Source organism: Dermochelys coriacea, chromosome 5, assembly GCF_009764565.3.
Source record: "Dermochelys coriacea isolate rDerCor1 chromosome 5, rDerCor1.pri.v4, whole genome shotgun sequence".
NCBI classification, from domain to species: domain Eukaryota; kingdom Metazoa; phylum Chordata; order Testudines; family Dermochelyidae; genus Dermochelys; species Dermochelys coriacea.
Window position 1 is genome coordinate 112,453,469 of NC_050072.1, and position 12,043 is coordinate 112,465,511.

The window sequence follows — 12,043 nt, forward strand, 5'->3', positions numbered from 1 at the left end:
GAATCTAAAGTCAGAGTAGTACAGTTGATCATGTAATTGTTTGGCAGAATATCGGTGCTAAAATATTCCTGTAGTCTTCTGGATGTAAAATCTTGAATTCTTTTTTTAAAAAAAGATTGGTTTATCTATCTGTCCTCTGTCATCTCTTTTTCTAAATTGTTGTTTTTCATTGTTGTAAAGATCTTATAAGAAATTATTTGGCAATGCTTATTTTCTTTTGATAAAAAATGGGTACAGATAAAAGGAGGAGACTATCTATGGAAAATATGTGAACACTATCTGTAATACTCAATATATTTAAGGTCCTTTAACTTTTTGTTCCATTACATCTAAAAATGTAATCACTTCTGGCAAGCAAGTTATGCATAATTGGTTAAGTCTAGAACGAGAGGGACAACTGAGTCTTTAAAATTGCCTTTTTAGATGTAGATGTAGCCTTTTAATATATTTTGAAATTAATATCTCTTGGCAATATAATGAAACATGTCTTTAGTGATTCACTCAGTCTGAGTATTGATTTTGATTTAGCCCTGAAGGGCTCAGTTCATGTAGGAGTTAGGCATCTTCCACAATAGGCTTTCTTAGGAAAGTGTGGAATGCTGCACAAACAAGTAAATTCACAAAGACCCTCTAACTCTTAAGATTAACACTCCAAGTGAACTCTGAGCTTTCCCTCCCACACCTCTCCTCCCCCCACCCCCAATGAAATATAGAATTCATTTAAGTGGGATGGTAGTCCCATTGTAGTGAAGCATTTGATAAGGATATTTCAGCTTTTGGAGAAATTTCAAAGTGTGATCTCAGGAGCAAATTTTCCAAAAAACACATTTAGCTTGCAAGGCTAACACAGAGTTTAGCAAATGTTATTGGATGTGTCAGTTCCTATTAGCTGCAATGTTTGCATGCAGGAAATTTTTAATTAATCTGAGTTAGAGTGCGCTTTTCATTGTACATGCAAAAATTTGCCATTTGCAAAGTGGGTGAGGGGTGGCATGGATGAATATTTGTATGTGAAATTGCAGTGTTGAATGTTACGTATTTGTGAATAGGCAACTGCAACTGTATAGTCACAAACCCAGAAGTACAAGCACTTGCTTTTCACCTGCAGCTCCCATTGACCTCTCCTACTGTATGTGATTGTTACATGTCCGCAAACTGTTTATGCAGCAGCAGTAGGGAGTTGATGCAGCTAAGCGAGGGCTGGGAGAAAAGTAAGATGTGGCCAAAGGATCCACAGCCATGTGGCTCCACCGATCAAAGGACCCATGTATGGGTTGTGCAGCTCCTGCACTGGTACTCTATGGTGGAGAAGTCTGTTCCTAGATTTATAGTTTTCCTGTGCAAGGCCCATTTTACTTCAGCTTTCCACAGGGATCCAGATTCTGGCTTTTTCTCTTTTAAAGAAGAGGGAAATAGTTTATAACGTGGTTCATTTTTCCAAAATTTCCTAAGCACCCTGCACTATTCTTGTTGCTGTATGATTACTCTTTATTGACCTGTTGTGTGCAATGAGTTTATGGCACTAGTCTGGGACTCCTGTTTCAAATAAACGAGTGTCCAGAATGAACTTGACACTATTTGTAGGCACCCTCAGCCAATAGACCAAAGACTGAATGAGCCCTGGAGCTTGAACTACCTTCTCACTCCAGCAGAGGTTTCTCCAGGCATGGTGGTGGGGAAGGGAGCACCACCATTATTCATGCTTTACTTGTTATGTGGGTAAGTTTTCAGTGTGATCAGACACACACACACACCCCTTGCACAAAAAATGTTCTTCGTCATTGTAGGCTTTAATTGCTTCTAAATATTTGAGATCAATATTTTGTGTTTCTCTCCAGGTGTGAATGCGTCAGTGCCTCCTAAAACCCAAGGTCAATGCAACTTTTCTCATTCCTGGTGCAAGAGTCCCATGGACTAAATGTAAGTTTCCTGAAGCAGCAACTGTCTTCTACTGTATGTTTGCACAGTCCCCAGCACAATGGGCCCACAATCCAGGTTGAGATCTCCAGTTTGGGTGCTACCATAGTACATATAATAATTTTGATCGGAGTTGGGTGTGCAGATGGAGGGCAGTGCATGGCCATTAATGTCTGGAGTTTTTTTAAAGTCCATTCTGTATGTTTGATGTACTTAGAGCTCAAAGAGAAAAGCTACTGAGAAAATTCTAAGAATGTGCACATGCAATTTCTGTTGCAAACCATCAATCAAAATACATGTACAAATTCATACATAAAGTTCTTACATAAATAGAACTATTTTGTATTATTTAGAACCTATGATTAATTGTTTTTTTAACATGTCAGAGCTTTGAACATGCAAATGTTCATGTACAGTTCGTCAAAAGCTGGTGTGATTTTTATGGCTTGACTATTCTTGAAAATAGAGCTGTTTGTGCTTTTATTGGGGTGGAGTGTGGGGGGAAGGTAGTCTTCTGATAAAACACCCAGATTAAAATAAAAAGGTATTTATCCAGTAAATATCGGAAGGACATCAGAAATGGTGATTTGTTTCTAAGGGCTTGTGTACTTGGAACAATGTTGTGGACTACAAGGGTATGATTACTAAAGTGTTACACATTAATTGGTTCATGTGGTGTGCACTAAAGGCTCCCTAGGGTACTTTAACATAGTTCTATTTGAAACTGTACTACGTGAAAGCACACTAGGGAAGAGATTACTCATTACCTTACTCTTTACAGTGGTATTTAGTGTAATACACGTTACTCATTACAGTAAAAGAAAGCTTTGAAAAACCTTGATTTCTTTGGACATACACATAAAAAATTAAAAATTCTTTAAAATAACCCCCCCATGAAATTAATAAACCCTGACAAACAGAATCTATACTTACTTTATTGTAGTAGGTTAAATAATTAGCATAAATCAAAACTGCGCTCTTATCAGATGCAAGTGATTTGAAAACATTGTTCAAATGTTCTAGTGAAAAATGCTGTCACTGGACAGACAGTAGCACACACTACCACACACAGCTATATTCATATATCTCTGCCTTGACCATGGATGGGGTGAGAGGGTAATTCAGTATCTATAACTATTCCTTTGCTTCTCTGTTGAGACTATCAAGAAGGGTGTTAATACCAGTGGTAGAGGTAGCATTTGCAATGTGGATACCTTATTCCTCATGTCTCACCCTTTCATTTTTCCTCTGCTTTTTGTTTATGCCCTGAAACATAAACAAGACACACATCCCTTATAATTTTTTGTATTCTATTTTTACAGGGCTATAGATATTCTCATTTTCCATGTAAAATGTCTAGTCCTTTTCTGATTCTAAGGGCTTGCCTACACTACCACACGGGGTCAATCTAAGATACACAACTTCAGCTACATGAATAGCGTAGCTGAAGTCAACGTACTTAGATCTACTTACCGTGGTGTCTTCACTGCAGTAAGTCGACAGCTGACACTCTCCTGTTGACTACACTTGTGCTCCTCATTCTGGTAGAGTACTGGAATCAACGGGAGAGCACTCAGTGTTGATTTATCGCATCTATACTAGACGCGATAACTCAACCCCGCTGGATCAATCGCTGCCTGCCGATCCAGCGTGTAGTGTAGACAAGCCCTAAGAGTATGTCTATGAGGCAAGTTACTGCACAGCAAGACAGGATCTGAAGCTACAGCATATCCACTTGCCTTGCTGTATATATAGGTGTATATAAATCTCTCCTCTGTTTTTTCCACCAAATGCATCCGATGAAGTGAGCTGTAGCTCACGAAAGCTTATGCTCTAGTAAATTTGTTAGTCTCTAAGGTGCCACAAGTACTCCTTTTCTTTTTGCGAATACAGACTAACACGGCTGCTACTCTGAAACCTAAGAAAGAGACAGTGACTGCACTTCCACTACTTAAACCCCATTTTGAGGGGCACTTTATTTTTTCCCTATGTGGCCAGCCAGCTCTACTGGCCTGTGTGTAAGGAAAGCAGAGCTATGGCTCTCATCATTCTGCATGCCTCAAACTCAGGCTGCACAATGTGAGGGCAGATTCCTTCTGCCTTCCCTCCTTATTGCCCTTTTCTCATTCTTCTGTACACAGAATTCTCAGAACGAGGTAGGTCTTGAGGCTCCTTGCACATGTGACTAAGCCCACGGAGGTGATCAGCTGAGAAAGAGCTGTAGCTGCAGGCCCCATATATGTGGCCTAGTGGCCTAACCATATGCAGTAACAAATAGATAAGCCAAGCTTAACTGGTCCCTAGTTATTATCTGACTTATAAAGAGGAGCTGAGATTACAGACAGAAAGGAAAAGTACCTTTGCAGTGTCAGCGCGGTAATGTTCCGTGGAAGCTGTTTGAATACTTCTGCTCAACAGTATTGAACTAAGACTTGATTTTTCATGTTGATCCTCAGATTGAACAAGTGAGTCAGCTTTCTGCCCTTGTAGAAGCCCAGCTGAAGTACCACAGACAGGCAACACAGATCCTACAGCAAGTCACTGCCAAGTTGGAAGAGAGGTAACATTCACTTCTCATCAGACACTGGAATTTACTCTTCTGTACAAAGGCAAAATATGTGCTGGATGTAAGACATTTAAAAGATCTTTTCCATTTTATAATCATAACAGTGCTGTCATTTAAGACAGTTGCAAGTCTGTGTTCATGTTGGCTGGAGACATTAGTAAGTAAAATTATGCACTTTTATTAAAGTGCTCCTGACTTAGGCCCCAATTCAGAGAAAAAACTCTCCTATTCAGTAAAGCATGTGCTTAAGGTCTCTAAGGTGCCACAAGTACTCCTTTTCTTTTTGCGAATACAGACTAACACGGCTGCTACTCTGAAACTTGCCTTGCTGTAACTCATTGTGTGGACACTGCGACAGCACAGTGACAATCCCAGAATGTGGCGAGTTACTGTGCAAGCTGGTGCACTGTAAATTCATACCCTGGCTTCCCATGCAGTAACTCTCCTTGGAGACAAGCCATTACTATGCTCTTCGCCTCATTAATATACTGTGGCAAGGAATTCCATGGGTTAATTATGTGTTTCCTTTTCTCATTTTTAAATTTGTTGTATTTCAATTTATTTTGGGAGTTCCCTTATGCTAGTGCAATGAGATAGGGTAAAAAGGAAGGCCCTTAATTATTTAGAGCTCTACACTTGCTTCCTGCACAACAAACAAGTAAAATGAGAGCCCTGACACGTAAACATCTGTGGCTTTGTTCTTCTGTGCCCTCTATGCTGCATAAAGGGAGGGAAAATCGTTCCTAAAAGCAAGAAAATATTCAATCTTTTGAATTATAGAATCTTAGAATTATAGGACTGGAAGGGACCTCGAGAGGTGATCTAGTCCAGTTCCCTGCACTCATGTCAGGACAAGTATTCTCTAGACCATCCCTGACAGATGTTTGTCTAATTTGTTCTTAAAAATCTCCAATGATGGAGATTCCAACAACCTCCCTAGGAAATTTATTCCAGTGCTTAATGACCTTGACAGTTGGAAGCTTTTTCTGACGTCCAACCTAAACCGCCCTTGCTGCAATTTAAGCCCATTGCTTCTTGTCCTATCCTCAGAGGTTAAGGAGAACAATTTTTCTCCCTCCTCCTTGTAACAACCTTTTATGTACTTGAAAACTGTTATCATGTCCCCACCTTAGTCTTCTCTTCTCCAGACTAAACAAACCCAATTTTTTTCAATTTTCCCTCATAGGTCATGTTTTCTAGACTTTTAAGCATTTTGTTGCTTTTCTCCGGACTTTCTCCTGTGTGTCCACATCTTTCCTCAAATGTGGCACCCAGAACTGGACACACTACTCCGTTGAGACCTAATCAGCACGGAGTAGAGCAGAAGAATTACATCTCGTGTCTTGCTTACAACACTGCTGCTAACACATCCCAGAATGTTTGCTTTTTTTTTGCAACAGTGTTGCACTTTTGACTCCTATTTAGCTTGTGATCCACTATGACCCCCAGATCCCTGTCTGCAGTACTCCTTCCTAGATACTCATTTCCCATTTTTTATGTGTGCAACTGATTGTTCCTTCCTAAGTGGTATACTTTGCATTTCTCCTTATTGAATTTCATCCTATTTACTTCAGATCATTTCTCCAGTTTGTTCAGATCATTTTGAATTTTAATCCTATTGTCCAAAACACTTGCAACCAGTTCTAAAAGTACTTTCTCATTGAAATGTCTGTTTATTATACAAATTAACAGGGATCTACAAGCAGTAAATTAATTAGGGAAATAGATTTCTTTTTCACAGTGCTCTGTCACTAGCAGTATAAGCTGTGTTTCCAATCTGCACCTCACTCCTCAGTGAATCAGCTCATGATCACTAATGCAGAATTATTATTGTTGCTCTAATAGGGAAGAGATCAAGTTTTTCCAAACACTGTTCCAGAAAGTCGAATACACCTGTAGAATTTCATAATGTCCTGCTTCAAACTATCAAGATATAACATGCATTATTGTTGGCTACTGCTTCCGTTTTCACAAGAATTAGTACAGATAGCAGGATTTCTGCTTTATTTTACTTTTGTATTTTAACACAGAAATGTGAAGTGCTTCTCAGTTCCAAAGGAAGGTTACTTAAGATAAACTGTTCAGATTGCTTTGGTTTTTCAGACTAAAATAAGCCCCTGTTCTATTATTACTGGCAAAAAGAAAAACATTTCAGTTATTTCTTCATGCTATTGATGAAGGTAAATGTTTTCACTATGCATGCACTGTACATGCTAGGTAAAGAAACACGTCTTAAAAGAGATTCCATGCAGGCAATTTTTCCATAGAATTCCACATTCCCTCAAATGACATAATCTGGTAAAAGTACATGTGCTGGGCCTGACTTTTTGATCTTGCACCACTGAAAATCAGGAGTAACTCCACTGAAGTTATTTAAATTATTCGGCTGTGAGAGGAGAATCAGGCCAATGAACAGCATTGATGGGCCTGATTTTCAGAGATACTGAGTATTTCCAGCTCCCATTAACTTCATTTGGAGCAGTGGGTGATCAGCACCTCTCAGGCCTGGTACACTGAGTATCAGGAGGTCAGTATGATTGCAGAATATCTCACAGATTATAGATGACTTCAGAGAACTCTGAAAGGTATTAAAGGAGAAGGATGTCCAAATGGTCTTCTTGGAGATCCTTCCTGTCCCATGGACAAAAGAAGACACAAGGCAAAAGATTCTCTAAATGAACTGCTGGTACTAAACTAAAAATTAGTGGTTCCTTAGATGCAAATGATCTCTACTTGATTATGCTTATTATGTGCCAACAGAATAAAGTCCAAACCAGTAATATTTATATGTACTTGGTTTTTCAAAAGGGGCAATTTCACAAAGCTGAAACAATAATAAGCCAGATTAGATGGGAGAAGGAATTTAAACAGAAAAATCTGAATGATTATTGAGAACTGTTTAAGAACATTTTTACTAGATGCCCCCAAAGCCTCAATACTACAGGCTTCTCATGCTTAAAGAAACCCCACCCCACTACACTGGCTCAGATGGGATGAGAGAGCAGTGTGATATATACTAGAACAAATGGGAAAAGAAACTAGTTATTGTAGAAAATTGATAAGGGAAGCAAAGGGACATAAGAAGAAATCTATTGTCCAAAGAGACATAAGAAGAAATAAAGACAGTCAATATGGGTTTATGGAAACAAATCTTGTCAAACTAATTTTATCTTTCTTGATGAGATTACAAGTTTGGTTGATAAAGGTATTAGTGCTATATAATAGACTACTGTAAGACATTTAATTTAGAACTGCACAATATTTTAAATAAGAAGCTAGAGTGACACAATCAAAATGGGACACATTAAATGGATTAAAACTGGCTGATTGATAGGTCTGAAAATGTGATTGTAAATGGGGAAACATCATTGAGCAGATGTGTCCTGCAAGGAACAGTGCTCAGCCCTAGGCTATTTAACATTTTATCAATGTCCTGGAAGAAAACATAAAATCATTACTAACAAAGTTTGCTGAGGACACAAAAACTGGGTGAGTGATAAATAATGAAGAGGACATATTGGTGTGTTTAATTTATAAATATGTCCTCATCATTTGCCTGTCTTTAATCAATGTCTGTTTACTGACTTAAAACAAATAGATCTAGATTATATGCAACAGATTATTAGATAGTATTCTAAAAGGAGCTGAAAGAGTGGGTTAAAAGAAGTCATTGCCATCTTTTGGTGCTGCAAGAGGAAACTGCAGATAAGTTACTTCAAAGTAAGGAAGCCTATTTTGCTTTTCACTGCAACCAGATAGAAAGTATGGGTGAGAATATAAGTAAAAGCTCATAATATTGAAAAGTTTCTTAGAAGGAAAATTGGACTGCCTGCTTCTGTTGTGAGACATACGACTATTAAGAAACATTCAAAAACAAGCTCCAAGGGGCATATTCCAGATATTCTGACACAGAGTGTAGCAGTTGCAGCTGTTTTGGAATAAGTACCGTAGTTCAACTATGAGTTTTCCAGGTATGCCTGTAAGCGCGCACGCGTACACACACACACACACACACACACACACACACACACACACCAGTTACTCCTATGCCTGGATGATGTTGTAATGAAGGAAAACATACCAAAATATGCAAAAATATTTGGCTCATGTCAGAATGCCATTCTAATATAGTAGTAAACTGCCTTTTGTGCTGGAATGTATAACTGTCTGAGAACTACTGTATCACTAGAATGTTTCCCATGCCATTTAAACTTCCTGTATTGGATATATCATGCATTGTGTTAAAACACTTAGGGTTATATTGCAAGTGGCCTTGTGCAAGCAAGTAGGAGAGATGGAGGCTATTCACTGCTGCCCCTTATGTGGCCTGAACAGGGTTGTTCACAATAGAAGTCCTGCTTGCAGTGTCCTCCACTGGGTGAGAAAGTCACTTGAAAGAGCGTCAGGAGAGGTTCCCACACCAGCATGTGGAACAAGGCCAGTGTACTAGAGAAGGAGGGAGAAGATCAAGCCACTCTCCCTAATGGATGGCACAGCATGTGTATACTCTGTGTGCATGGAGCATCATTGAGAGAGTTTGTATTACTTGGGGTACGATGTGTGTTAATGCTCCCCCTGGGGTGTCTGTGCTCTGCCCCCTTGCAGTGGGCTCTTAACAAGCAGATCAATAGTGTCTTGCTTGTTTGAGTTCATCCATTTGGTTGAGGGGGTTGATTTCATACCCCAATACCTAAAGGAATCCACCCTGTGTGGGGGCAGACAATTCTTACACCCCGTCCTCCCTCTGCTTTAATGACAGTGAAGCTCTGCCCCCAGAGGCTGCTCACGAAATGCCCATAATCAATGTATCTCCTGGTTGGTCACTCACTCCCTTTTCCCCACTACTGACTTTTGGGGTTGCCCTGGCTAGATATAGGACTTCAGTGAAGTAAATATTGGGGGTACCTTGGACCACCACAATTCCCATCCAAGCAGGTTTTCTGTTACTGGGGTCCCTGCATCCTACTATACTCAGGGATGATTCAAACTGCTCATGGATATTATAGGCAGAAGTTTCTAAATGAGCTAAAGAAACATTAAAAAGCCACACCAGAGTTTCACACAAGAGTTTCTCATAAAAATGGTGGTGCTGATATTATTTGTAATTCTCTAGCACTTGGAGGCTTCCATCAAGATTGAGGCCCCATTGTGCTAGGTGCTGTGCAGGCACATGGACTGAGGCAGAGCCTACATCCAAGAGCTTACAATCTAAACAGAGAAGACAGAGAGAGAACCACAGACACAGAGGTGAAGAGACTTGCTCAAGGTCACATAGCAGGTCATTTGCAGAGCCATGATTAGAACTCAGTTGTCCAGACTTGATGTCCAGTGTCCTATCCACTGGATCATGCTGTCTCGTACGGTTGACCTGAAATGAGGGGGTCTTGAGTTTCCTATCTGTAATAGTGCTTTTTTGTGCATGTATTAAGAGCTAAAATGCACCTGGGCTGAGATTTTAATAAGAACCTAATGGAGTTAGGTGCCCAAATTCCAGTAACTTTTAATGGGAGCTGGATAGTAATTCCCTTAGTTGTCTTTGGAAATCCCACCTGATACTTAGGAAACTTGTTGGTGTTTTTACCATTGGCCAGCAACATACGGGGTCTCCACTGATATTTCCAAGGTGTCCCTTCCTGTGCACCAGCTTTGTAATCATCACGGCTTAGGACAATTCTTTCTGAGATACTTTGATGACACACTCTGCTTCTATGTTAAGTATGTAGCTTTTGACACTTATTCTCCCTTTTGCCATCTGATTTCTGTGGTAGTCATGTGGTCCTCAGTGATAAAGTGCAAGCTTTTTAATAACTATTGGTCAGTACGTTATATCTGTTTTCTAAAAACTGGATCCTAGTTACCCAGATATGTCAGTATAGAATCTTAGAAGAAAACCTTGCAACTGAAGCACTTCATACCTTAATACTTTGCATACCTCCAACACTTACCATTTGTGCCCAAGACTATGATTTGGAGAGATCTTTAAACACAGTGAGTGACAATTTCAACAATTTTTGATTGTTGTTAATCATAGATTTTGTGTGGCTGGTTAAGCCTCACCCAGAAAGCCTCACCCAACACAGTTTATATATGTTGCTATACTTTGGAATGTTAAGTGTTTTAGATGCAGTCCCTTTTGGGAGCTTTTCTATAAAGAACAGGTTTTCTTCCATGATGCAAGCAAGGATTAAAAAAAAATAATACTGAAGCTGCACTATATTGTTTAACCTTTTAACAGTTTGCGATGTCATTTTTTAATGTTTTAAGAAAAACAAATGTCACACTTTGAGTTTGAGCTTTAGCCAAGCCAACTTAAAGAGATTAAGTGTACATGTTCCAAACGTACTAATATTTTATCCAATTAGTGAGTGCTAGTAGTTCATTTTAGCCCCCTTCTCTCTGGCTTGCTCTCTAGACCTCTTCAAATAAACTGTAGATTGCAAAATGAAAAGATAACCTATTGATAAGTTACACATAACATTGAGACATTTTTTTGCCCCTGTGAAAAAGAAAGAGAGTTAGTTTTAATGTTTAAATTTTGAATGTGAATTCCTAGCAGTTATTTTCTGCTAAGATTCTTATTCCACATTCTGTTGTTCATATAGGACACGCTCCAAAATCTGCTGAAGTCAATGGGAAGACTATGACTGAATTCATTGGGTGTTGGATCAGGGCTACAATGGACAGGTGAAAAAATATATATAGTAGCTAAAATTAAAAGACAAGTGCTGATTCAAATACAGCCACATTAAATCCAGGAGATGTGTGTTTAGCCAACAACTTGCTTCCTTTGTTTATGTTAAAAATGGTTGGGTGAAGATGTAAACATTCTTCTTTTTATTAGCACATAATTCTAGGGGTTGAAACTCCTACAGCTGTGGAATAATGTGGATGGGAATATACCACAGAGAGAGCCTAATACAGGAAAGATGATTTGACAGACTAGAAAAGGATATCCAATTTGTCAGGATTGAGATCTTTAATTCACTGAAAAATTTCAGAGCACACAAGCAGAAGCAAAAGAGCTCAGCTCCCATTTTAGGCATCATGCTAAGAGACCAGATTTTTAAAAGATTTCAGTGTCCACAATGGATGCTGCTGGGTGATTCTCTCTTGAATTCTGGCCCCTTATTTAAATGCTAAATGGAAGCTGCACTCTTTTGAGCAATTGAAAAATCTGGTTGTAAAAATCTGATCTTGCAAAGTTCTGAGAATCTCAGGTGTAGTGTTCAGGAATATCAACTCCCATTGGCATTATGGTACTAAGGGGCACTTGGACAGTTGTGCCATGGTGTTGCTGTGGCCTATACCACAAAGAGCTGTGTGTCCCAGCAATGCAACTTAAAATCAATCTACCATTTTACAGACAGCGTCTGTAAAGAATGCAGGGACTGCATAATAAATTTACAGAGGCAAATGTGTGAGAAAACATGCTGCAGCATTCTGCAGAAACAGCAGTGATGGAAAAGATCTGCTCACAGCTTGAGAAAGAGGGAATTACAGTAATCATGTCTTATGGTCATGAGCTTATTTTGTTTCATAGATTCCAAAGCCAGAAGAAAC